At 38.9% G+C, this 25753-nt stretch overlaps 1 long non-coding RNA gene across 3 annotated transcripts in view; it reads left to right on the top strand.

The window, feature by feature from the left end:
* The window catches only part of LOC133042848 (uncharacterized), a 236725-nt gene that overhangs the window by 99118 nt on the left and 111854 nt on the right, over positions 1–25753 (top strand). The window contains exon 4 of one of the 3 annotated variants that reach the window (XR_009689598.1): positions 5569–6347. The exons of the other annotated variants lie outside the window; for them this stretch is intronic. This is a non-coding gene — a long non-coding RNA (uncharacterized LOC133042848). Of the gene's footprint in view, positions 1–5568; positions 6348–25753 lie in introns of those variants that run through there. 3 annotated transcript variants of the gene reach the window in all.

Genomic DNA, 25753 nt, shown 5'->3' with positions numbered 1-25753 from the left:
AACACTGGTATATATAAGCACAAAGTGAATATTATTGTTATTGGCATAAATATAGGCCATAAAATATGTTCAAAATTCACTTACGGTAGCATTCATTTAGAATATTGTGGTACAAATAATAACAAAATTTAAATTTGTTTCACCACATTATATTATTTTAAAAGAGGTCTCGGGAGATAATTTGACAATCATGACAAAAAATATCTGTCTTGAGACATTTTGCATCTAGAAGGATCCTTTTACATGATCATAAGTAATATTACACTTAATCATCAGTGAAGAGTGATACAGTTTGAAGAGAAATTTGAAATAAAAAAAATTCAGTCTAACATTTAGTCAGAGAAAGGAGAATAGTACAGTAGACTCTCAAACAAATATGTGCTCTTATCTGAAATTATCTTAAAATGGGAGAATTAAGGTAAAACTTGAGGCAGTTTTTCTTATGGCCAGGAGGTTGTAACCTAGCTGGAAGCAGGAGAGTAGAAAGCAAAATTATAAGTGAATGATGGAAAATGACTTAAATTATACTTCTGGAAACTGCATGTGGTCCAAGATTTGGGACAAGTTATTTTTTCTTTTTTTTTTTCTATTTGAAAAGAACTTTCTCAGGCTTGAAACGGCATAATGAATCAGACTCACTCAAATCAGGCAGCAAATAGCAATTGACATTTGGTAAAATATACACAGTTGCAAGTTTCAGTGTTCAGGACTAATTTTTCTTTTGAAATGCATTTGTCCTAAAGAACTGTGATGTGCACAGCATGTTATAGCCGATAAAGTGGAAGAGAAATTGCACTGTTAGATTGGCTCCCACCTCTGCACTTACCAAGAGGCGCACACCTGTCTCACGTAATTGCTGCCCCGTGGAGTTATTTTGAACTTGAAATGCACCCGGGGTGGAGTGGGTCAGGGGACTGTTGCTTTTCTGAGTCCCCTCCAGCCCCTCCTCTTCCCATGTCCTCCTTCTTCCCTTCCTTCTTTCTTTCCTCCAACATTTCACGTTAGGTTCCTGGCTCACCTGATCTAACTCCGAGTCAGATTTGCTTAGGGAGGGTTTGAGAGCCTAGGACAGTGACGGGCGCCCCCAAAGGTGGATGACATATATCTTGATACTGTGCATCATTATTTTTGTGAAGTGGCCGTAAGCTTTAGAGTGAGATGGTTCTAGCTGATTCCTAGTTCTACTGCTTATTAGCTGTGTAGTGTTCACAAGTCACTGGCTTTCACTCAGCTTCAGTTTTCTTAATTACAAGTTGGATTCCACAAGACCCAGTTTGAAGGCTGTGGGCAAGATTTTGACATACAATAAATGTTTAATATTTGGTGCCAAATATTTCGATATCCCCAAACACAAACTCCTTGGATTTCATTAAAGAAGAGTTGATGCATAGATTAAAAAATAATTATCCACCTTTCTTGTCACCATAGTCGATGGCTCAGATAATAGTCACGGAAACCTACTTCTAAGGTGTAAACATAATTTTGAAATTCCTACCTCTAAGTGTATACCATCCTTTTATCTCCCATGTAGGAAAGCATATCATAAAAAATTATAGTTTCAGTGTTCCAGGAATAACCTTGGATGTGATCCAACTTATTTTTAAAAGTGTCCATAAACTTTTTCTTAAAATTGTACATTGTTATTAAAGTGGTAAAGAACCTGCCTGCCAGTGCAGCAGACTTAAGAGACATCCCTGGGTCAGGACAGTCCCTGGAGGAGGGCCTGGCAACTCACCCCAGTGCTCTTGCCTGGAGAATCCCACGGGCAGAGGAGCCTGGCAGGGTACGGCCCATAGGCTTGCAGAGAGTCAGACACGGCTGAAGAGACTCAGCGCATTGCAATGGCTTAAGAATGCACAACTGACCATTGGTGAACCATTAGGAAAGAAACAGTGGCTGGGAAGTGTTGGTTTGAAGATGTATCCAGCTCCCCGCTGGCAGCCTTATCCCACAAAACATCATCCTGACTGCCTCTGATTGAGGAGGAGAAGAGCAAAAATTTTGAGATGTAGATTTTTTTTTTTTTTTTTTAAAGAAATAGCTAAAGGCAGAGATGGAGCTTTTATAGTTCAAAGAAAACAGATAGGAAGATAACAGAAACAGCGAGATTAAAGACCTGGAAGTTACTTTTAAGATGCCAGTAGTTTCAACTGTATATCACCAGGTTATTTACAGCAGAAAAAAAGGGGAGAGTGAGATAAGAAGGCAGCAGAAGACTTTCTTATGGTAAGTATTTTTAAATTTTAAAAGTTGGTAGGAATAGAAATTCCAAAAACTTCCTTATAATTTTGTTTACTTTTGCCACCAGACTTGAAAAGAAAATGAGAAAGCAAAGTCACATTACTGTTGGTATAAATTAGGCTCATCCTTGTCCTTACAGGTGAGAGCAGACAGCAGGTTTTTATGCTGTACTTGCTGCCCTTTCAGGGAACTAAAGGGTTGTAGTCAGTGCATCTCCCTACATCCCCTTTGTCTTATTTGCTCATTGGTTTGAAGGGAGAGATGAGTTGATATAAGGTAGCTTACTGTAATATTTGATATTTCTATGAATATAAATGACAAGAAGGGCTTCTTGCAGCTACAAAACCAAACCATCTAATCATAAATAAGAATCCACAATTCCCACAAAGATGCAGAGAGTCAGCGTGGTTGAAAAACGGAGCAGTGAACTGGCTCCCTCAACAGCAACTCAATTGGGGCGAGTCACTTCGATTCAACAGTTAGACATTCCTTGTCTAGAGAACAGGGTGTTCATGAAGGTGGAAGAGACGAAGCATGTGAAAACACTTTTCAAACCAGCAAACTGCATAATTGTCATCCGATTAGGTGAAATAGAGCTATACAGTAATTATGAGTCCCCAAAATTAAATAAACAAGGAGAGCAATAACAGCATTTTTACCTGTCATCTAATTTTAACTTGAAATGAGAAATAGATGCTTCTTCCTTAATAAGCAGTGTATCATTACCGTCAGGCTTATTAGTCCCTTATGTCACTAGGAGATTACTGCAAGTATTTAATATGGAAAAATTGAAAATAATTCTTGCAGTGAGAAATCTTTTTCATTTGAGTATTCACTTATGATGCCAATAAAGTTTTAAAAGTTGTTTGTTACTTACAACAGAAATACTATACTTTCACATGAAATGTTACTGACTCATCATCTGTGAAGGTGGGATTCCCCAGTGGCTGAGTGGTAAAGAACCCAGCTGCAATGCTGGAGACGCAGGAGACACGGGGTCGATCCCTGGGTCGGGAAGATCCTGGGAGGAGGGCATGGCAACCCGCTCCAGCCTTCTTCCCTGGAGGGTCCCGTGGACAGAGGGGCCTGGGGGCCCACAGTTCACGCTGTCGCGGTCAGACACTGCTGACGGGACTGATGCTGGGGTAGCTTTCCCCACTTCCTCCTCCCTCCTCCCTCCCTTCCTTCCTCTCTGCCCACCCCCTCCTCTCTCCCTCCCTCATCTTCCTCTTTTCTCCTTGTTATTGCTGTTCAGTTGCTAAGCCACGTCCAGCTCTTCGTAAAACCCCATGGACTGCCGCCCACCAGGCTCCTCTGCCCTCCACTGTCTCCCGGAGTTTGCTCAGACTCACGTGCAGTGAGCTGGTGGCGCCATCCAACCATCCCGCCCTTTGGGCGTCCTTCTCCTCTGCCTTCAGTCTTTCTCGCAGGGTCTTTTCTAGTGAGTCAGCTCTTCCCATCAGGGAGCTTCTGTTTATCTCAGATCATCTCAAATCTTCTTACGGTTTGCTTCTGTGGAGACATAACCCAACTCATCCCTCTTAAATATTCTACTGTGTACTTTGCACTCAGGCATAGAATGCTTTCTTTAATTGACTCTCAAGAGGAAGGCAATATTAAGATACCAAAGAGTTTTGGGTCAGACACGTTAAGATTTTTAAAACTTGACTGTAAAGGCAAGGGGGAACCAGAATGTTTCCTGCAATGAAATGGTAAGATCAGATGTTCTTTGGAGGCTAGATTTGATAAAGGCAAGCCGTCGGGTGGATATTGACTTAGGAGTATGCTCCGGTGGCGTAGGCAAGAAATGGAACGGTGGTTTTGAGAAACATCATGGAATAGACGTGGCAGAGCTTGGCTGCTGGTGTTAAGTAGGTGTTGAAGGTGAAGGAATAATAGGGTAAATGTCGGTGCCACTTTTCTTCTTAAGGAAAGAGAAAGTCTGGGGAACGGGAGGAGAATCTTTTGTTTTTAACTTGTTATTCTTGACGTCTATGTGTGCGCCCGAAGAAGCAGACGCTGTTTTAGAGTGAATGTAGGTAAAGAGTGTTTATGAAGCTGATACATAACTTTCATCTTACTTGTTCCAAAGTGCCTTCCACTTTCTCTCTATGGTGTAGGTTATCTGTATCATTTTTACATCAGCAGTGTTTGATATTTTCCCATTTCTAAAAATTATATCATGATGTAGCTATTCAGACTAATTTCCATTTGCATATCAATTTACACCTCTTGGGTCCCAGGAGATTAGATAGAGCATCAACAAATGTGAAGCTTGCATGTGTAAGACATTTAAATAGATGAAATAATTACTATGTGTTTTTGTGCAAGAGAATGGTGTGCATACAGACTACTTGGAAAAATAACTAGAATTGAAGAAGAAAACGTGTTTCATAAAATTTGACAACTCTATTTGGTCCTCTGCTCAAATGAGATAAGTACTATTTTTTAAAACATATTTTATTGAATAGAGTAGATTTTCAATGTTGTGTTAATTTCTACTGTACAGCAAAGTGACTCAATTATACAGATATACACATACTTTTTCCAATTCTTTTCCATTATGGTTCATCACAAGATAACTGAATATAGTTCCCTGAGCTATACCATAGGATGGGCAGGTACTATTTGATATAAATAAACTAACTATGTTATGAAATAATTTTATTTTTCTTCCTTTTAATATGTGTTCCTTTATAGATCTAGCACTGTTTGATGAACAAAACAGAGAAAAGCACCCATCCTCATACAGCTTTACACGCAGGAGGGGGAATAGACAAAAGACAAGTAAACAATGAATGGATAAATATTTACTATCATAGGTGCTGATATGCTTGGGAAAATTGAAGGAATAAATCAGGGGAGAGGGAATGGGAGAAGGTGGTCAAGGTGGAGCGGGGAGAGAGGAGTCAGTAGAGCTAGGATGGGTCTGCTGAGAAAACGCGATCTGAGGAAAGTTGTGGGAATTAGTCACCTAAGAGTCCGCTTGGAGGAAGAGCATTCCAGGCGGAGGGATCAGCAGGGCCAAGGCCCTAAGATGGAAACTGGTCTGGGATAGCGGAGAAATAGCAAGGAGGTCGGTGAACTGGAACAGGGTGAGTGAGGGTGGAACCGGGGTGTCGGGTGATGTAGGGTCTTGTAGCTCTTGTTGCTTAGCTGCTCTGTCACGTCTTACACTTTGCGACCCATGGACTGTAGCTCATCAGGCTTCCCCATCCTTCAGTATCTCCTGGAGCTTGCTCAGACTCAAGTCCGTTGAGTAGGTGATGCTATCTAACCATCTCATCCTCTGCCACCCCCTTCTCCTTTTGCCTTCAACTTTCTCAGCATCAGGGTCTTTTCCAGTGAGTCAGCTCTTCACATCAGGTGGCCAAAGTACTGGAGTTTCAGCTTCAGCATCAGTCCTTCCAATGAACACCCAGGACTGATCTCCTTCAGGATGGACTGATTGGATCTTCTTGCAGTCCAAGGGACTCTCAAGAGTCTTCTCCAACACCACAGTTCAAAAACATCAGTTCTTCAGCACCCAGCCTTCTTTATGGTCCGGATCTCACATCCGTACACGACCACTGGAAAAACCATAACTTTGACTAGATGGACCTTTGTCGACAGGGAAGCTACAGGGCTTTCCTGTGGCTCAGTTGGTGAAGAATCTGCCTGCAACACAGGAGACCCAGGTTCGATCCCTGGGTCAGGAAGATCCCCTGGAGAAGAAAATGGCAACCCACTCCAACATTCTTGCCCAGAGAATCCCATGGACAGTGGAGCCTGGCAGGTTGCAGTCCATGGGGTCGCAAGAGTCGGACACGACTTAGTGACTAAAACCACCAAACCACCACCTTTGTCAACAAAGTAATGTCTCTGCTTTTTAATATGCTGTCTAGGTTGGTCATGGTTTTTCTCCCAAGGAGCAAGTGTCTTTTAATTTCATGGCTGCAGTCACCATCTGCAGTGATTTTGGAGCCCAAGAAAATAAAACCTGTCACCACTTCCACTTTTTCCCCTTTTATTTGCCACGAGGTGAAGGGAGCAGATCCTAGCTTTTATTGTGAGTGAGATGGGAAGCAGTAAATGGCTAAGACCAGAGCAAAGATGTTTTCTGATTTATATTTTTAGAGGATCACACAGGCTTCTTTACTAAGACTAGACAGTAGATGGTGTGGTGCAGAAGAAGTGACCACTTGAGGGTTTTTTGTAACTGCCCAGGTGAGAGGTGATGAGAGGCCTGAGTCAGCAACACTGTGATGGAAGTGATGAATAGTCGCTGGATTCTAAATTTATTTTGAATGTAGAGTCACAGAGATTTGCTGTTGGATTGCATGTGAAATGTGAGAAGCAGCAGAGCCAAAGGTCACTTTTAGGTTCTTGGGTTGGGCGTGGGCTGAAGAATCAAGAGTTCATTTTTTGATGTGCTGTGTCTGAGCTACTTATTAGATAACCAGGAGGTTAAAAACAGAATAACGCTGAACATATGCATATGATAACTTACCCACAGTCAAGCTTTTTCCTCATCATTTATTCATTTTGTTTTGTACCAAATAAATGGCAGTTTATTTATAGCAGGAGGCTCAAGGCAATATCATTATAAGCCTGAATTTGTGTGAGTAGATCAGTGAGACTAGATGTGTGGAAAGATAAATCTCAAAAGATGGACTGGAGGACCTCATAGAGAATAATCCATATTAATAGGAAAGGCAAAGAAAACAAACTTGACCCATAAGTACAGAATTGACCCAGTAGCAGGACTGGCCCCAGAGTGGCGATTCTGCCCACAGAATGGTTTCCATCTCTCAGATTTGTTTCAAGTCCAGCTTCTCCCTTCCTTCCTTCTGTGGCAGGCTCAGTTTTGGATGTTATGAGCATGAGGGCTGTGCATAAAACGGGAAAGGATTATTTCCTCTAAAATCTCTGTAAGTTATTAGGATGGAGGAGATTATTACATTGGTTCATTTCTGACAAGTTGTTGTGGATGAGAAAAGGGACCCATTTCTCCCCATGTTAGCCTAGAACACTGAGTCACTTTGGCTATCAGCTGGCAAAGGCCATGACATGGGAAGTGCCTCCAGCGCCAAGTGCAGGGGGCTTGAGGACTGTGGAGCCCCACGGAAGCAGTCGCTGAGCCTAGGAAAGATGGCGGTGCCCAGTCACACGGTGGGCCTTACGGATGGAACGTCTGCGTCCGCCTCGGGTTCGTGTCCCAACCCCCAGAGAGGTGGGGTCCTTGGGAGATACTTAGGTTTTGGAGGGTGGGGCCCTCATGAGTAGGATTAGTGTTCTTTGAGACACAGAGTAATTCTCTTTATCTCTCTCCACCATGAGAGGAAACAATTAGAAAATGGCCGTCTACAAAACCGGAAGACTGCCTTCAACAAGAACTCAAGCATGAGAGCACCCTGATCTCAGACTTCCAGCCTCCAGAACTGTGAGAAATTATCGTTTATTATTTAAGTCTCTCATTTTCTGGCACTTTGGTTTAGTAGTCAGTACTAACACACTGTAGCAGTAGATCCTCAAACGTATGAGATTCCCACCACAGGCTCATAGCCGTACTCATGGTGTGTGTGTGGGGGGGGGGGACTAGGCAGACTATTGGCCAAGTAGCAGATGGGTTTGAAAACCAGAGAATATTAGTTGTTATTCTCAAAGTGATTTGATTATGGCCTCAGCCTGCGATGAACTAGTGAGTTTACATCTCTTTGTGCAAAAATATGCTTTATTTTTGGTCACCTTGGTTATTTAGCATAGGAAGCTACTGAAATAAAAATCATGAGTCCCATTTTTGTATGTGCTGGTTGGGAAAGCGTTATTAGGAAAGAGATGTTGATGAAGTTCTACTTTGTGTAAGACCCTACCATGGATGTTTTACACAAGTTCTTTCATGATACAAGCTACCATTGACTCAGTGAGGCCTTGACTATTATAGAAGAAATGACTTGATTATAATGATGATGCTGCTGACAGGAGCTATTTACAGAGGAATTTCTTGGGCATATCCAGTTTGTTTTGCATATACTATGCTATTTAATCTTTACAGCAATGCTAGTAGGTTGACATCATTACACAAAGATTTACAAAATGAGGGGACTGAGTCAGATAGATTAAGAAGTTTGCACAGTTGACAGTTAAGCTTCAGAATAATTGTTCATATCGAGGCCTCTCTGACTTTGAAATCCACATTCTAAACATTTAAGACAGCTATTGTTTCAATAATGCTACACAAACCATCCCAGAATTCAGAAGTTTTCAATTATCCATACTTACTTTCTTCATCTCTGTATCTGGGGGCCTGCTGAGTCAGCTCTGTTTCAGGCTGTAGGTCAGCAGGGTTTGACTCCAGCTGTGGGTTGGGTTCAGGTCTGCTCATGTATCTCATTTTTGTTGTGCTAAGGGTGTACTTTCATCACAACATCAGAGGTGCCCTGGTGACCACACAGAGTCATCCCTGGTAATCCCCTGGGATGGGGAGGAATTGGTTTCAGGGCCCCCTACGGATGCAGATTCTGAGGTGGTTCAAGTCCCTTAGTCAGCCCTCTGTATCTACAGATTCTGCATCTGTTGATTCAACCAATTGCGTACAGTAAACATAGCGCTTGGCCCGCAGGTGGTCACATCTAGGGACGTGGAGCCTGGGGAGGTGGTGGGGCCACTGTTCATCTTCCCTGCTCTGCACTTCAGAGTCACGCGGCCAAGCCCAATGTCCGTGGGAGTGAGGAAGCATCCCCAGAGAGGGAAGGACAGTAAAATGACACAGCTAAAGGAGTAGATTGATAATTTTATAATATGGAAGGAGAAAGGTATTGAGAACAATGGTGTGATTTACACAGTACTGCATCCCACTGCTTTCCTGTGGCAAGGAAAGTGATCACTACTTCAAAAGAGTCATTCTAACTGGATTATCCACTGATAGTGCTTTGAAAGTGCCACTCTTTCTAAATGAAGAGATGCATCATGCAAAATATTAGCTCTTAATACATGCTTGAAAAGGCTAATGATGACACAGAATTTTCTAGTTAACTGGCAAATGCAAAGGTGTATTTTCTACTTCTATTACTTATATGCGTTTCTCTTGGAATAAGATTAAATTAAATTTTAGCATTACCATCAATGTTCAAGTTGGATCACTTTATGGTTGCTAGACTTACTCCTCACCCACTCCACATAATTGTCAATTTCATATACATCCGAATGTATCTATAATACTGAATTTTACCTTTTAAGTTTTTCCTGTATGATAAGAAAGCAACTGTTTAATTCACCAAAATCAGAGAAACAGTATGATCCAACAAGTTATTTTGCCTTATCCCTCCCAAGTAGTACTTGTATTGATTGAGGCTTGTATTTCTCGTCCCACATGGTTATCATGACTTCACACAGACGTTGCTTTTAGTTTATGGAGATTATGCACATTCAGTACTGCTGGCACACTGCTTAACCTCCAAGTTCTTTTGAAATCTTTTAGGAGGTAAATTTAATAACTCTGAATTATTGTTTGTTTGAACTGCGCTAGATGGAAGAGCATCCATCAACGTTCAGCTGGACTCTGAGGTTCCTTTCTTGAATAATCTTCCAGCCGAGTCTCTGAATATTTGTAGAACTTTCCAAATAAACCTAAAGCATTTTAAAGGAGAGTTGTAGCATGGATTTTTGTTCTCTATTTGTATCTTTGGTTTTGTAAGGGGTCCTTTTCAAGAGTGCACCATGGTGGAGTGAGAGGTAGTTACAACAGAAGATAGTTTCTTGCAGAGAGAAAGCTTAGTTTAGACATTTCACTTCTTTAACATTTCTTTCCAACGTTCTATCAAAAGTGTCCATCAGGGGGCTGTTAAAGCACGTGGGGAATATGCTGTGAAAGACTGTCCACCTTTGATAGCCAAGAGCAAAAATCAGTCAAAGGTGACCTTTTTTCCTATTATGTAGCTCAGCTGAGGAACTTGCTTTTTGAACTTGGGCAACTTAGCTTCTCCAACCCTACAGTCCTCTCAATAGCCTGTATATGACAGCTCAGCAGGTGACTTAATTGCTTCTCATTGTAAAAACCTGCAAAGTTCACTTTGCAAACACCCCACAGTTGGTGTGAAACTCGCCTCCGAAAATTGGACAGCAGTCCTAGTGATCAGGAAACAAGTCTTCTGTTCACTCCCTTTGAACCCGAGGATGGCGTGGTTTAACGGTGCCTCTGCTCCCCGCCAGGCTCCGGGCCACGGGCCCTGTGTAACGGCTTTATGAAATAGGCAATATTCTTCAACCCATTTTACAGGTGAGGAGTCTGAGATGTAGAGAAGTTACAATTTGCTCAAGGCCACACAGCGCTGAAGTGGAGGAATCAAGCTTTTGACTCTAAAATATGTTTATAACCGCCACAACCATCTAGCCTCTTTCTCATTATGTCTTCTTATTGGGAATGCATCATACATGCACAAGAGTCCGCCAAAAGTGATTAACTGTCCTAACTTTAAAATCTTTTGCATAGCTTTGTATGTGCGTGAGCAAGTGTGCACATGTGTGCGTGTATGTGTGGTGTTTCTGTACCAGAACTAATTTGAGGGAAAATGTGAGGCTCTTCTGATTCCCTGAAATGTTGTTTCAAGAACAAAGCTCCTGGAAAAACAACACAAAAAGAACGAGGCTCTAAAAAAGCAGAGTCATGGTGTGTAAATAAACAGCTTGTAGAAGCAGAGCACTTGAATTCACATCCAGATTACACCTTCCCAGTTGACTGATCTTTGGAAAAATCACCTTATGTATGAGACTCATTTTCTTCCTCTGTAAAAATAGAAATATTAATGTTTATATCCCCTCTTTGTGAGGAGTCAATGAGATAATACACACTGTCATATAAGCCTGTAAGCCTAATGATAGTAGGACTCTGGCAACATTAGATGATTTCCATTTTCTGTAATAAAATATGTCCTGTGTATGAGTGTGTGTGTAGAAGAAAGGCAGACTGTTTAACCCATTGTTTTGACCAGAATGTCAACTTTCTTTTTCTAAAGTATTTTATAACAAATGATTTTTGAAGGAGCTGATCAGTGACCCATATTAAAAATAGGAAAACAGTGGAGAAAAATGTTAATACCACTGCTTAATAGAATTTTTCTTGGACCACAATTATATTACTTATACATTGATGCTTATGAGATTTTAGTATGATTGCCTTGTAGTAGATGTCTTATTTGCCAAATTTATCTCACTTGAGTTTTTCTTAAAAGGTACCATTGTTAAAAATTGTTTATTTTTTCACTTGGTAAAAGAACAGCTCTATTATATAAAATTTTATATTAGGAAAGAGCAATAATAATCCTAAATAAAACTTATATAGCCTTTTTCATGTATTTGACACTGTTAAACAATGTTGCTTTTTTGATATTTCCAAAAGAAAGAAAAATTCAATTCTATCTTAAATTAGAAAACTACATATTAGCAAATGCACATAGTTATCTAGAGCTAGCCTAAAATTCTGAAAACTACATGATGGTGTATATTTTAACTTGTTTTGGCACACATTATATCAGCATTCCCTATAAAGAATACATCCTTGCCCATTCAAAACCAACACTTTTGTGAGTAAAAGATTCAAATCCTTTCTATGAACACATTTGACTCTTAGAAAGGGATGTGCTGGGACATAGGAAATTCTGTAGATAGTTGAGAACCTGAGATGCATTTGGTAGAATACTTCTGACACCCAGATTATTCACTAAGCAGTCATAAATGACTGAAAGAATTGAAAGAAAGACTCTAAGATGTCCGCTATTCTCAATGTTGGGAATTGTTGAAAATGGGGATGAAAGAGACACAGTCCTTTTATAGATCTTATATGTAACCAGATCAACTTTCATGCATTTTCTCTTCCACTTAATTATAGGACTGACATTGCATCTTCTTTCTGCATGAAGGTGACACAGGAGCCTGTGATGAAATTATCTATATTTTTAGCTTTAATAAGGTCTGATCTCATGTAAAACAATAAGAATTCACATCTAACCATAATTTTAGTTGATCTGGAAAGTTTCTGGAAAAAAACTCAACTCTTAAAATTCCCAAAACTGATTCATGTGCTGGACAGGTCATTTAATTTGGCACATTTCAACGACCTTGACAAAACAGACCTTCAAATACCACTAAAAGTCCTTAGCACTGGGCAGCTCTTTAGGGACTCAGGGTTTAAGACCTCTCAGTGTTTGGCAGGAGTTTCTAACATGTCAACTGAAGAGATTTTCCGTTCTGTGTTTTTGATCTCATAAAATCAGATTGCCCATTCCAGTGTTTTGATCCCATCACTTCTTCTTTCACATTTATAGCTGCTTCCTGGCCAGGTGTGCATATCTGTCTATTGCAGCTGATTCATGGGCACTCTGGCTGGCCTCAGAAAGGACAGAGTGAAATTTCATAGAGCACTTTGGCATGTCTCTCTCCACCATTTCTCATAGATTCTGGACATAAATAATTTGTTAGGCACAGAATGAGCAGAAATATAAAGAGGAGTGGCTGATGAGTTAGTGAGTCAGGGGACATTATTATGTGTGGGCATCCGATGGAAGATTTAGGATGTCAAGGAGTTTGAAGTTGATCTGATAGTAGAGAGGAAGTCCTTGAGTATGGGAAGAGTGTAATAAAAACTACATTTTATAAGAAGACCTTGATATAGTGTCTTGGATAGGCTAACACGAGAAAAAAGTAGGACGTAATTACAAGTTATTATAGTGTGGACAGGAGATAATGAGGTTTTAATGATTATTTTCAGATTCCTCTGCTTATGTAGAATATGATTAAAGGTAGAGATAATATTTCTAAATTTTTGAACAACTTTAAAGCAACAAGATTTAGAAAGTCTTGAAAAAATTGAAGTAATGAATTTAAGGATCTACTGTTCTTCACCTTCCATTGTCTGTCCTAGTTTTTTTTTTACGCCATGCCTCTGTCTGTCTTGATTATACAGTTCCTACCCTGAATTGAATGATTTAGAAGTAATGTCAGGTTTCTGTAAATTTTACTTGGAGGAAAAGTTTTAAATAACCCATAGTAATATCTATCTGTGTTTGTTTATTTCACCATAAATGGTTTAACAGAACACATAATAAATCTTTACCAACAAAAATACAAACTATAAAGTTATGAAATATGAATTTTATCCAGTTATACATTCTTCATCATCATCTCTTTGCTCATCCATCCAGCAAATATCTATCTTCTTAGATATTGTAATTAAAATTTAAAAGCATTTCAGGATGGCTTTTAAGGGCATATTGCTGTGGGTTCAGATCTTGTACATTGGGTTTCCTGTTGAGAACCACTACTTCAAAATCCTCCCTGGTAGTTTGGGATAAGACAATTGCAGCCATTTATACCACCTAGATTATGCCCAGGAATTGAAAGAGATTAAAACTGACTCAAAAAAATACATTAGAGTTTGTTATCTCAAATGGTGCTAAAGAGAGATATATGGTCATTAAAAAGGAACACTAAAACCCAGTCTACTTATATTATTTCATATCAACTCTTTAGATCTGAGCTGATTTACTAGCAACTAACTAAATGTGGTTAGTCTGCATTGAGATATGCTATATGTATAAGATAGTTTCCCAGGTGGCTCCGTGGTAAAGAATCCACCTGTTTGTGCAGGAGACATGGATTCAATCTCTGGGATGAGATCCCCTGGAGGAGGAAATGGCAACTTATTCCAGTATTCTTTCCTGAGAAATCCCATGGACAGAGAAGCTTGGTGGGCTACAGTAGAGGTTGCAAGAGTTGGACATGACTTAGTGATGTGGCAGACACGCATATGTATGAGATACCCTGTAGATTTTTAAGATGAGTACAAAAGAAAGAGTGTAAAATATTTCATTAATACTTTTGTATTGATTACATCTTCTTTTCCTTTGGCTGCAGCCTGTGACTTGCCTGATTTTAGCTTCCTGACCAGGGATTGAACTCGGCCTGGGCCTGGAGCAGTGTAAGTGCAGAGTCCTAACCACTAGATGGCCAGGGAACTTCCTGATTGCATCTTGAAATAATATTTTTGAAATATTGGGTTAAATCAGATATATTTTTTATTATGTCATTTATTTATTTTTTAAATATAGCTACCAGAAAATCTAAAGTTCAACAAGTAGCTCACACATTTTTATGTGACAGTGCTAATCTAGATTAAATATTCTTGGGAATAGTTCTACAGATGAGTAGGCCTATGAAAATTGTATTTGCCAGATTTTCTTCGGCTTTGTCCACAGTAAAATGCCACATTTGTTGAAGTCAACATCTGTTCTTCCAAAATACTACCCTGGTGATTCCCCATATCATCAGGTAAGGGAGTGGAAGCATCTGCTTGAAGCAAGTACAAATGTGTCTTTCTATGAAGACCAAACAGAAAAAAATGATAGGAAGGAGAGGCAGCTGTTCCCACTTTTAAGAAGAGTCACTGATTCATTTCTGGTTGCCTTGTGCTGGCTCTGTCTTGCCAGCTCTCGCAGTGCAGTGCATGTGAGGCTGTCCTTGAGCGTGATCCAGTATGCTACGGGCCATCACATTGCACTAAATTCAGTGAATCTTGAGCAAGGTACATTGGTCTACATAATCTCAGTAATATAAAATCCTGAGGCCCAAGAGAGGAAAATCTTCCTCTTCCTTTTATTTTTCTCAACTTAGGATTTATCCCAGTTGCCTTCCCCTGATGAGATACCTGTTGGAGCAGTCAGTTCTTTCCCAGGGTAGACCAGTTACCAACTCAGCCTTCGCCTTTGCCCCAAGCTGTGGTGACACAGACCGGTATTGCAGGAAGGCTGAGCTGACCTCAGTGACAGTGTCTTAAAAGGGGAGCATGGCAACTTTTATTGAATATTTACTCTGTGCCAGATGCTGAGGGATACTGACACAATTCTCTCAATCCCTATTCCAAGCTCATGAGATTTTTTTCCCCCTAATATTTCTGTTTTATTGGAACCACCCACCCCGTGAATATCAGTGAGATTTTCTAACTAGCATAGATGGAGCCTAGATTTGAAATCAGCTATTTGTAAGCCCATTCATGATTTTTCAAGTTATCATATAGCTAGGAGTGTGTCCCTTGTTTCATGAGTTATTTTTCGATAATGAATTTATTAATACACCCTTTTGGGGTTTATTTATTGTTTGTGCTTATTCCCCAATGATAAATAAGTTAGAATAAAACCAGATGATACTACAATTACTTTTTAAGTACCATTGCTTATAATTTATTCACACTTCATTAACTATAGACTTCAGGATTCACTTTTATTTATCTTGAACAATTCCTGGTCATTTGTAAACTGTTACTTCTTTTAAAAAAATAATGCCTAACAGGTATATATACTTTTAATTACATGCCAGGAACAATTTTCAACACTTTATAGATATCTTCTCATTTAATTATTTGCCAAATCCTATGATGTAGGTACTATTATTATTCCCATTATACAAATAATGGAAGTTAATGACTACCAAGTGGAAGAGCCAGAATCAAGACCAGGTAGCCTACTTCCAGCATTCACAGGCTCAACGTCTGTGTTATTCTGCTGTTTTTAAATTGATGGGTTACCTGCTCTGTATGGTTCTCTCTTCAGAAATATTTCAATTTATTGCCAGTTTCCATTTCCCAGGAAGATATAGGACCAAGATATAGTATCAGAGAGACACTGTGGAAGATGAACTGAATTTAAGTAGTTAAATTTCAGAAACAAGTATTTACATCATTCTTAGTGCTTTTATTCTTCTGCATCTATATCTTGTGAATTACATGTATACTTTTAAGTACTCAATAACAATTCAAATTCAATTCAAATTAATCTAGTCTTGACTTAAATTAATGGTAAACAATTGAGGAATTCTTGCGCATTGCCAGTAGTTGGTATTTATATTTTCCTCTGGGTCTCTGATCTTTCAGATCAAGGGACAGAACAGAATATAGTAGTGGAAAGACAGAATTCCCAAGCCCAGTCTCTGCCAAACCTCAACACACCAGTGTTAGTGTTGTGACAAAAGTCTCATCTAAACCACTAAGATGTTTGGATATTAAAGCTGAAAAGACAAATGGGGAAGAAAATGGCAGGTTTTCTGTGTTTAGACAGTATATATATAAAGGCTTCTCGAGGTGAATCAGTTAAGCTGAATTTTCAGCTTCTTTTTAAACACATCTTCTGTACCATATTTGTATAGGTATCTAACAAAATATTCATTCAATTGGCCAGTTTTGCTTACTTTGAGCCAGTTTTTTAGTCTGATTTAATTCCTTTGACAAACTGACTTTCAGAATCACATCAGCTGTATCTTTGAGCAGAGATTTCCTTTTGCTTTCATAAAATGTAGCCCAAAGTTTATTAAAGGCTTTCAGTGGCATTAAGAACTTTGTTTTCAAAATGTACAGTAAATTGCACAGAAAATGGTTTTTAATTTTTTCTGATCTAATTCGGAAGTAATTTCCTGAGTTTTTTCCCCATTGTTCTGAGAATATGTGGAAAATGGTACAAAATTTAGCAGATGAAAGGATTTAATGTATAGTCTATTTCCTTAATGTTTCTATGCTTTGAAATGTCTTAACATTACAGCTATTTTTGATTTTGAAGTCTGATGTATGAAATTTTAATTCAAATGTAACAGTCCTCTCATTTGACTTTCTATTATGAGTGTGAATTTGAAGACAGTAAAGGCAAGGCAGCCTTGTTTTGAAATTTGGTTATTGTGTTGATGAAGACAGTCAGCCTATGGGCTTCTGCATTTTTCAGAGAATGTAAGGTTTAATTGCCAATTTGTGATTCAAATTATTCTTCAGGTTTTATAGCATTTATATTATTTTTTCCCTGTTTCTGGAGTTCCCTGTTCCACTAAATATACTTGGGGGAGTGTATATTATTAGGTAGCTGTAGTCTCTCCACTTTTATGCACCTGCAAATCAAGTTAGAATAGGCATAGTTACCTCAAAACAGTAAGGAAGCATTCAGTCTATTAGACGAGAAATGCTATACCATCATTCTGCTAAATTCCAAAGCTTCAAAATTTCTGTGCAAAAAACAAATAAGCAAACACCTCAAGAATATATCGTAATGAAGTTACTGCTTCGCTTCTCTTTTCTTTCTTTCCTGAAGACCCCGTGTCCCTTTGCTTCAGGCTTCCCGCTATCGGTCTCCTGCACCCTGATGCAGTCGAATCCTCTGCGGTGACCTGCAAAGCGCTGGGCGACCCGGCCCCTGTCTACTCTCAGCACGCATCTCTGTGACTCCCCCTCACTGACCCCCTTTCTGTTCCGACTGAGAGTCTTCACATTGCTTACTCCTTCTATCCCAAATATTTCCCCTTGGATCTTCTTAAGCCTGAGTCCTTCTTGTCTTCATCTTTCAGCTCAAATATTCCTTTCCCAGGGAAGTACTGTCTCTCTACTCACTTTGAAGTAACTGCCATCCCTACCCTAAGTCATTTAAGTCATTTTTGTTAACCTTTGCATTTCCTTATACTTCCTGGCATGTAGTAAGTGCCCAATAAATACCTGATTGCTATGTGGAATAGTCACAACACAACTCACACTTTACATGGGTCTGCTTATATTTGGGCAGGACTTGTGCAAAGGTTATAAAATAGCTTTCATCAAAGGAAACAATGGAAGAAAAAACATCTTTCAGAAGGACTACAATTCATTAGAAAATGAGAGCCAACAACTTTTCTTGAAGAAATTAAAAAAAAAAAAACAGTTCTAAGGCAAAAGGAGACTTAACATTAGTCACGTTGTAGCACCTCTAAAAGTTAAAGAAGAAATTGAACTAATTGCATGAAGAAATTTCTGTATTTGACTGTAATCTTTATTTGTAATCACCTTACCCAAAATGTATCTTAGTAGATTACAGAAAGAGAAAGACAATTACTTGGGCACAAATGCATTTTCTTCCTTTCTTACTGTGAAGCTTCAGTGCTTTTGGCTTGATAAATTGCCTAAACTACCTGGCTGGCTTGAAGGGAAAGTTATGTTTTTACATTTATATTAAACAAAAAACTTGGGCTTTAAAAATAAATCATCACATCTGATGGTATTGCCTCTCTTTCATTTGTTTGCTATCCAGTGTGAGTTAAAGGTTACGTGCAGAGCAGTCCCAGGAGCGCAGTTCCCACTTGCAGGGAGCAGTAATGCCCTGTAAGCAATAACCGTCACAAGCAGAGGAGCTGTCAGAGAGCAGATTCATTGCTCCCATTCCCAGAGTCCTTTTGTTTTTAGAAGACACTGAAATATGTTCTCTTTTCTTAGCCCACAAGAATTTCAGAGATGTCCTTTGACCTATCTTTTGGCACCATACAATAAATACAGAAAAATCTCCAACACTGTCATAAGAGCACTTACTAGAGGAAAGAGTGGGCACACAAAAATGATACCAAATGACAAAAACTGTGTTGTCTTAAATACAGTTTTAAAATTTGGTGCGGGGCGTGTACTCAGCATAATTTTTGGTTGGCAACATTTCCTTATTATAAGCTTTCCGTGGGAAAATAATATGAACTGTGGTATGTGTTAGCTTTGTCGTCAGCCTGCCTAAGGCATGCTGCCATTCCTAGCTCATTGCTAGGAATTCCCAAGACCTGTGGTGACTGAATACATCGAAGTCCGTGATGAATTTTTCCTAGCCTTTTCTTCAAAGTTTTATCTTTCTAGTCTTTCTAAGTGACTATAGTAATCAATTTTCAACTTTAAAGGCTGCTTGACCTTTAAAATTCCTTTAATTTTTCTGGACCTAAATGTTCTCATTGGTAGAACATTGCCACTGCAGGCATTATCCAAGATCTTTTCCAGCATTAAATACAAAGTCAAAGTCATCAGGGAATTCTCCGTATAAGACAGTTAGTAGTATTAATATATGAGAGCCTGTATGTCATTTTTTTTATCCAGAAAGAAGTGGATTAACTATTTTTTGATAATTCTTATGAGCGGTCTTTACTAAATTAAAGAAAGCATTCAGGATAAAAGTATTATGAACGTAGCAAGGATTCTATTTTGAGCACAAGCTGGTCTTTCAATATGACAAACAGCAGTGAGGACAGGGGCCAGTCTGGGAGATATTAGAGTATATTAACTATAATAACAGTGAGCTGATCCTTTGAAAGAACTGGTCCTGAGGAAATCCATCAAGGAAATAAACTTTTCCCAAGAACAAAATTCCTGACATCAGAGAAGAGAGCCTATTCTGAAGACAGCTGCCAATTTCTACTTGAAAGCCTACCTTACAAGGTATACCCTGACACCATGTATTAGAATACATGGACCTATGTCTGTGTGTTAAGAATAAAAACACTGATGAAAAATAGACTTGGTTTACTAAGATATGTGAACTACTGGCGCATAGGCCCTCCAACGTGTCCCCACCAGCAAAGCAGAACAAAGAGGGTGATGTTATTCCCTCTATTAGTATAGCAAGGGACCTTGAAGGCTTCATATACTGATCCTATTTTACAGTAAGAAGTGGCAGATAAGGGTTAATACCAAGTGAGAATGGATTTCTTCATGAGAATACAGAAGACATCTCTTGGCAATCCTCAAATACTTGATGGTGGATGGGGGCAACTTCAATGAGTTGAAGTTCAGCCTTGGCAGGTAATGTCAGAACCAGTGAAAATTTCAGTTATGACAATGAACTGGACCTCATTTGAACATTGTAGAGGCTCAGGATACTAATATACACATGAAGTCCATTTGTCCCAAACCAGGAGGTATACATTTAATGTGATCAGATATGTTCAAAACTTAACAATAGATATTCAGATGTTTGGAGAAATAATTTAAGCTTTCATCATTTAAATATTAAGTTTTCAGTCAACAGAAATTGGCTCTTAGCAACTGCATAAATGATTGCCCAGAGTAGTATGACATCTAAAATATATGAAGATCAGTTATGAAATATACATTAGAGCAGATGGCCATGAGGAGAGCCAGTTGGACAGAACAGTAAACAATAAAAATTAAGAAATTCTTAGTTAATTAAAGAAGATTAAAGGTACTTAAAGGGGACATAAAGACCTAGGGATCTTCTCAAACAAAGGATTAGTATGTTGGTGCCCTGCCATGCTCTCCTCTCCGTGTTGCTAACGAAAGGACAGTGATGTGTAGAATAGATGAAAAGAATTCATCAGAATGCTATCTTCAGTAACCCAAATCCCTTGATTCAACGTAGAGGGACAGAGTGCCATAAATTCTTGTGTAATTTGGTCTGAGTATTCCTCAGTTTTATTCTGCTCTATGCATTTGGATCCCATTAACTTTTAAAAGGACTTTCATGCACAGGCGATAATAGGCACATTTAGTGGGCACAATGACTTAGAGTACTTTATAGTCCTCAACTCTGGGACACTCTGCTTTACAGAATGTTAATTCTCAAGGGCTTTGCCCTTAGCACGTACTCCCAATCAATACTTGTAGATTGAATGAAGGAGGGTGTCTGGGGAGAAAAACAAATAGTTTCTCCTTAGATGTAAAAGTATTTTATACTTACATTTCAAAGGTCTCCTGAATCCTATCCATTTTTCATGATTCACATTAAATTAACATTCATATTCATCATCTAGTAATTAATTAATTTGTTTATTCAAATAGTCAACATTTATTGAATACCGATAGGATTGCTAGCTGTTTTGTTTGATACTGATTTATACGACAGTCTTTATCCTTGATGGATTCACTGTTTAGAGAGGAAACTAAATATGTAAATACATAGTACAATAAGAGAGTTACTATAATAAAAATATGTATAAATTCTAGATGAGCATTAAAAAAGAAATTCTATTTCTGCTTGATTGGGATGAACAGGTCTGAAGTTTCATGAAAGGAGTCAGAGAAGATAACTCTTGAGCTGAATCTAAAATTTGGCTTTGTGAACCAGGAGCTTCAGACCACATTTGCCCGTGTCTGCTTCTATGAAGTTTTATAAGGACAGCAGCTTTACCTGTTCATCTAACACAAAGTATGTGCCTGCTTTCATGCTACAGCAGAATGGAGTAGTTGTAACGAGGACAGGAAGGCTGACAAAGGCAAAAATGCTCGCTCCCTGGTCTTTCATAGAAAAAACTTGCTAACATCTGGTCTAAAAAGCTTGGTTTTACTGGGGCCAACATTTGACAAAGTAGTATGTCCAGAGGCTTGGAGACATGATGAGAGAACATGGTTATTTGTTAAAGATTAAATGTTCAGGAGACAGTAAGTAGATCATTTTGTGAAGGTGTCACAAAAGAAGCAGAAAATAGAAAGGTAGTTTGAATGAAAATTATAGGAGGCTTTAAATGTTGGCAACAATCCTTAAATCCTCTGGGGAGAACACAGCACCGATCTGAGGAACGTTCATGGTTCTCGAGCTCAACTTTTACAGAGAAGATGTTCCTCATGAGAGTAGTTTCCAAAGAGGAACTTGTGCTCGGGAAAAGAGAGTAATAAAGTGATGTTCTTTAGCCTTTGACTCATCTTTGGAATTATGCGTTGGGAGATGTCATGTGACAGGTATGGAAAGATAGGCCTGAGGTTGCCTGCCAAAGTGGGAAGGGTTTCTGGTCAAGGAAAATCCATTTCACAACCAGATCTGGCCCAGGGTAAAGAGGCGTCATCCAGGCTACTCAACTGGTCAAGTCTGGGCAAAACCATCCTTGTGGTTTAAAAGTGAGCCGGTTTCGTCCATCAAGGCCAAAGCCTTGACTGGATGCACATTTGAGGATAAGGATTTGAGGGTCTTAGATCTTGCCTGTCTGTCACCACCGTTCACTTCAGAGATGTGATAATAACCGTGAGAGGAGGCAAGGCGGTGTGTGTTTCCACCCCTCCTCCCCACGCAAGTGGTGCCTGAATTCAGATGGGCTCCAAAACCAGTTGACCAGGATCTACTGGAGGGCTTCTGAAAAGCGTACACTCCTGGGCCATACCCCACACCGGATTCAGAACTGCTAAATATGGATCGCTGAAAACCTTGCCTTTCCAAAAACCCCTTAGAGTATTCTTACGATTTAACTGTTTTGAGACAACATTCAGTAACCTCCTACCCCCAAGACAGTGTCTGTACAGCATCACACCATCAACACGTGTCTTTTTTCACACAGTGCTAGAGTTTTTCTATGTTAGGCTCAGTCACATGGCTAACGGAAAGTCTGAAGAAATAGGAACTTATTTGATAACCACTATAAGAGCCACTGGAAGTTTTAATTAGGGAGTGATGGAAAGTAGGGGGTATGTTCTGTGATTATTACTAATATGGCAGAACTATATATAGTGAGAAGAAATGATTATGCATAGATATAAGTCATAGTATTGGAATTAATTTTAACCTTATTTCAGTTTGAACTTTTATCTATACAAGGTTTCTTTCCCAAATTTCCTGACTGATGGCTATTAGGGAAAAATGTAATTCTTTTAGGAAGCCTCGTGGCTACTTGTGGAAGACCAGGACACTCTTAGATATAATGACAGAAATGCCTTTCGTATATTAAGCCCAAAGGTGTCCTTTGATTTCCATTCAATGATTGTAATTTATATGTCCTCAGAAGAAATCAGCGTCTTCCAATTTAATTCACTTCTTATGATTCTCCTTAGCCTTTTCGTTCCCAATATAAAATGCCTACTTTTCCAATCAAAGAGTATGGCTTTCAAATTTCTTATCATTTGGTCCATGACCTTTTGAACATACTTAGGGCAATATTTCCAAAAGCATGCACTTTGTGATACTATTTCTGAGAGCGCCATCTTAAAAAGGGATCCCATGGTCAAAGTCCTCAGGGAAAGGCCAAAACCCAAATCTTCAGTGCATACTTGTACAGACATTTTCCAAGGACGCCTATATGAAAGAGGTTTTTGAAACAATTTTTAAATTGCTTTAAAAGTGACACACGTTTTTAATCTGGTATTTTTCAAATTTATTTGAGCACGATAGCCTTATTCTCTGTAACACAGTGACACTCCACTGAATGTATTTCAAGAAGGACTTCTGTGTATTGCCAATGTCCCTCTTTAAATGTCAAGTATGGGGGAAAAATGCAACATTCCAAATGTCACCTTATCCCTGCTGAGTTCAGGGTTTCTTTCTCTTTTAATGATGCAAACACTGTGTTCCTCTTCTTTTGAAATTTTCTTCTATATATAGTCCATGACTGCATCAACATTTTGGGATATTTGTATTATCCTAATGACTCATTGAAATTCTGGTCAAATAATGTCATTAAGGTTTTTCACTTTAAATGATGTCAAATTAGGTCATTCTCAGCCTCTCCTCTGCTTGATAACATAAATAAATACATAAATGAGGAAGAATACACAGTTTTATTAAAATTTGATTGGTTTTACCCCAGAATTTCATTTCTTGGAAATAACCTTAAATCTTGATTTGGTAAATTCCTGCTCTCAGGGATATTTCACCTGAAGTATGTCTTTTATGCTTTTTTATCAGTCTAGGTCTAAGTTTTAAGTCATGTGGTTTATGTAGGACCTTTTTTCTCTTAGACATGGATTTGTTTTACAACACACTTTGGATGTAGTTGCCTAGCTAACTGGATGTCCACTTAACTACAAACTCTTGGTTCTCACTTTTCTACTTACAGTTGCATGAAGAAGATTTGGAGCTGATGCACTAATTCCATATCACTCAATTCTAGCTTCTGAGGGGAATGGCTTTTTCTGTATCATATTCCATGGAATGCCACCCTTTCGTCTCTTTTCGGTATTCCTGACACAGATCCCGGGGATTACATCTGGACTAATAGACAGGACTAGCACTGTGTCTGGTTTTATAACTACTTTATGTTTAGTGCCTGTGATGGTGTAAGATGATGTGGAGAGGATTTTTCATTTCTATTTTTTCCATTCAAGTAATGACATGGATTGATCTTTTGGAAAGTCTATGGAGTATAATTGATTTACAGTGTTGTATTAGTTTCAGGTGTACATAAAAATGAATCAGCTGCACATGTGTGTATATGCACTCTGTTCTGGTGTGTGGACCCTTTCCCCATGCCGGCCGTTACAGAGTATTGAGTAGAATTCCTTGTGCCATACAGCAGGTCCTTATTAGTCATCTGTTTTACATGTGGTAGTGTGAATATCAATTGCAGTCTCCCAAGTGATCCCTCCCTCCCTTTTCCCCTAGTAACCATAAGTTCTGTCTTCTACATCCATGAGTCTGCTTCTGTTTCATAAGTAAGTTCATCTGTACCCTGTTTTTTAGCTTCCACGTGTAAGCAATATCATATTTGTCTTTCTGTGTCTGACTTCACGCAGTATGACAATCTCTGGGTCCATCCACGTTCCTGCAAATAGCATTATTTTGTTCTTTTCTATGGCTGAGCAGTTTTCCACTGTATATATGTACCACGTCTTCTGTATCAATTCCTCTGTTGCGGACATTCAGGTTGCTTCCCTGTCCTGGCTATTGTAAACAGTGCTGCAGTGAGAATTGGGATGCGTGTGTCTTTTTGAATTAGGTCTTCTGGGTATATGCCCAGGAGTGGGATCGTCCTATGTTGGTTCTGTTTTTAGTTTTTTAAGAAACCACCATACCATTCTCCATAGTAGCTGTATCAACTTATATTCCCACCAACAAATGTTGGAAGATTCCTTTACTCCACACCCTCTCCAGCACTTACTGTCTGCAGAGTTTTTGACGATGGCCATTCTGACCAGTGTGAGTTGATACTTCACTGTGGTTTTGATTTGCATCTCTCTAATAATTAGTGATGTTGAGCACCTTTTCATGTGCCTCTTGGCCACCTGTATGTCTTCTTTGGAAAACGTCTATTTGGATCTGCCCATTTTTTTGACTGGGTTATTTGTTTAAATGTAAGGCTGGATGCTATAAAACTATTAGAGGAAAACATAGGCAGAACATTCTTTGCATAAATCACAGCAAGATCTTTTATGATCCACCTCCTAAAGTAATGAAAATAAAAACAAAAATAAACAATTGGGATCTAATTAAACTTGAAAGCTTTTACACAGCAAAGGAAACCATAAACAAAACATAAAGACAACCCTTGGAATGGGAGAAAATATTTGCAAATGAAGCAACCGACAAGGGAGTGATCTCCAAAATGCACAAACAGCTCCTGCAGCTCACTATCAAAAAGATGTGTGTTGAATTTAAAAAGAGACAACAGACACAGTGTACATTGGAATTCAAAGTGTGTATCTGCTAGTAAGCATTTTGGATCTATCTTGTGTGGGGTATGCATTAAGACAATTTGAAAGTGAAAGTCACTAGATCTAATTTTAAATAACTATAGAATTGACAGCCCCAATTTTTCTCTCTCCCTCTCTTATCCATAGAACTAGAGTAGGAAGAGTATGAGCTAAAATTCACTTGTGATGGAATCTTTCTCTCTGAAGATATGCTATAAAACCAGAAGCATCATTGGAATTCTTTCTGACCTTAAGTTTCACATGTGCTAATGAAGAGTACAAGAGACCCTTGATCTCTAGACCTTGAAGTTGCAATTGGTTCTGGTGAATATTACCTCAAATTGTTTTACTTATGGGAGAAAATGATCATTTAAGGTCACT

The sequence above is a fragment of the Dama dama genome, chromosome 21 (genome assembly GCF_033118175.1).
Source record: "Dama dama isolate Ldn47 chromosome 21, ASM3311817v1, whole genome shotgun sequence".
Lineage (NCBI taxonomy): Eukaryota > Metazoa > Chordata > Mammalia > Artiodactyla > Cervidae > Dama > Dama dama.
The sequence above is the reverse complement of the archived record's forward strand: the minus strand, read 5'-3'. Positions and strand labels throughout refer to the sequence as shown.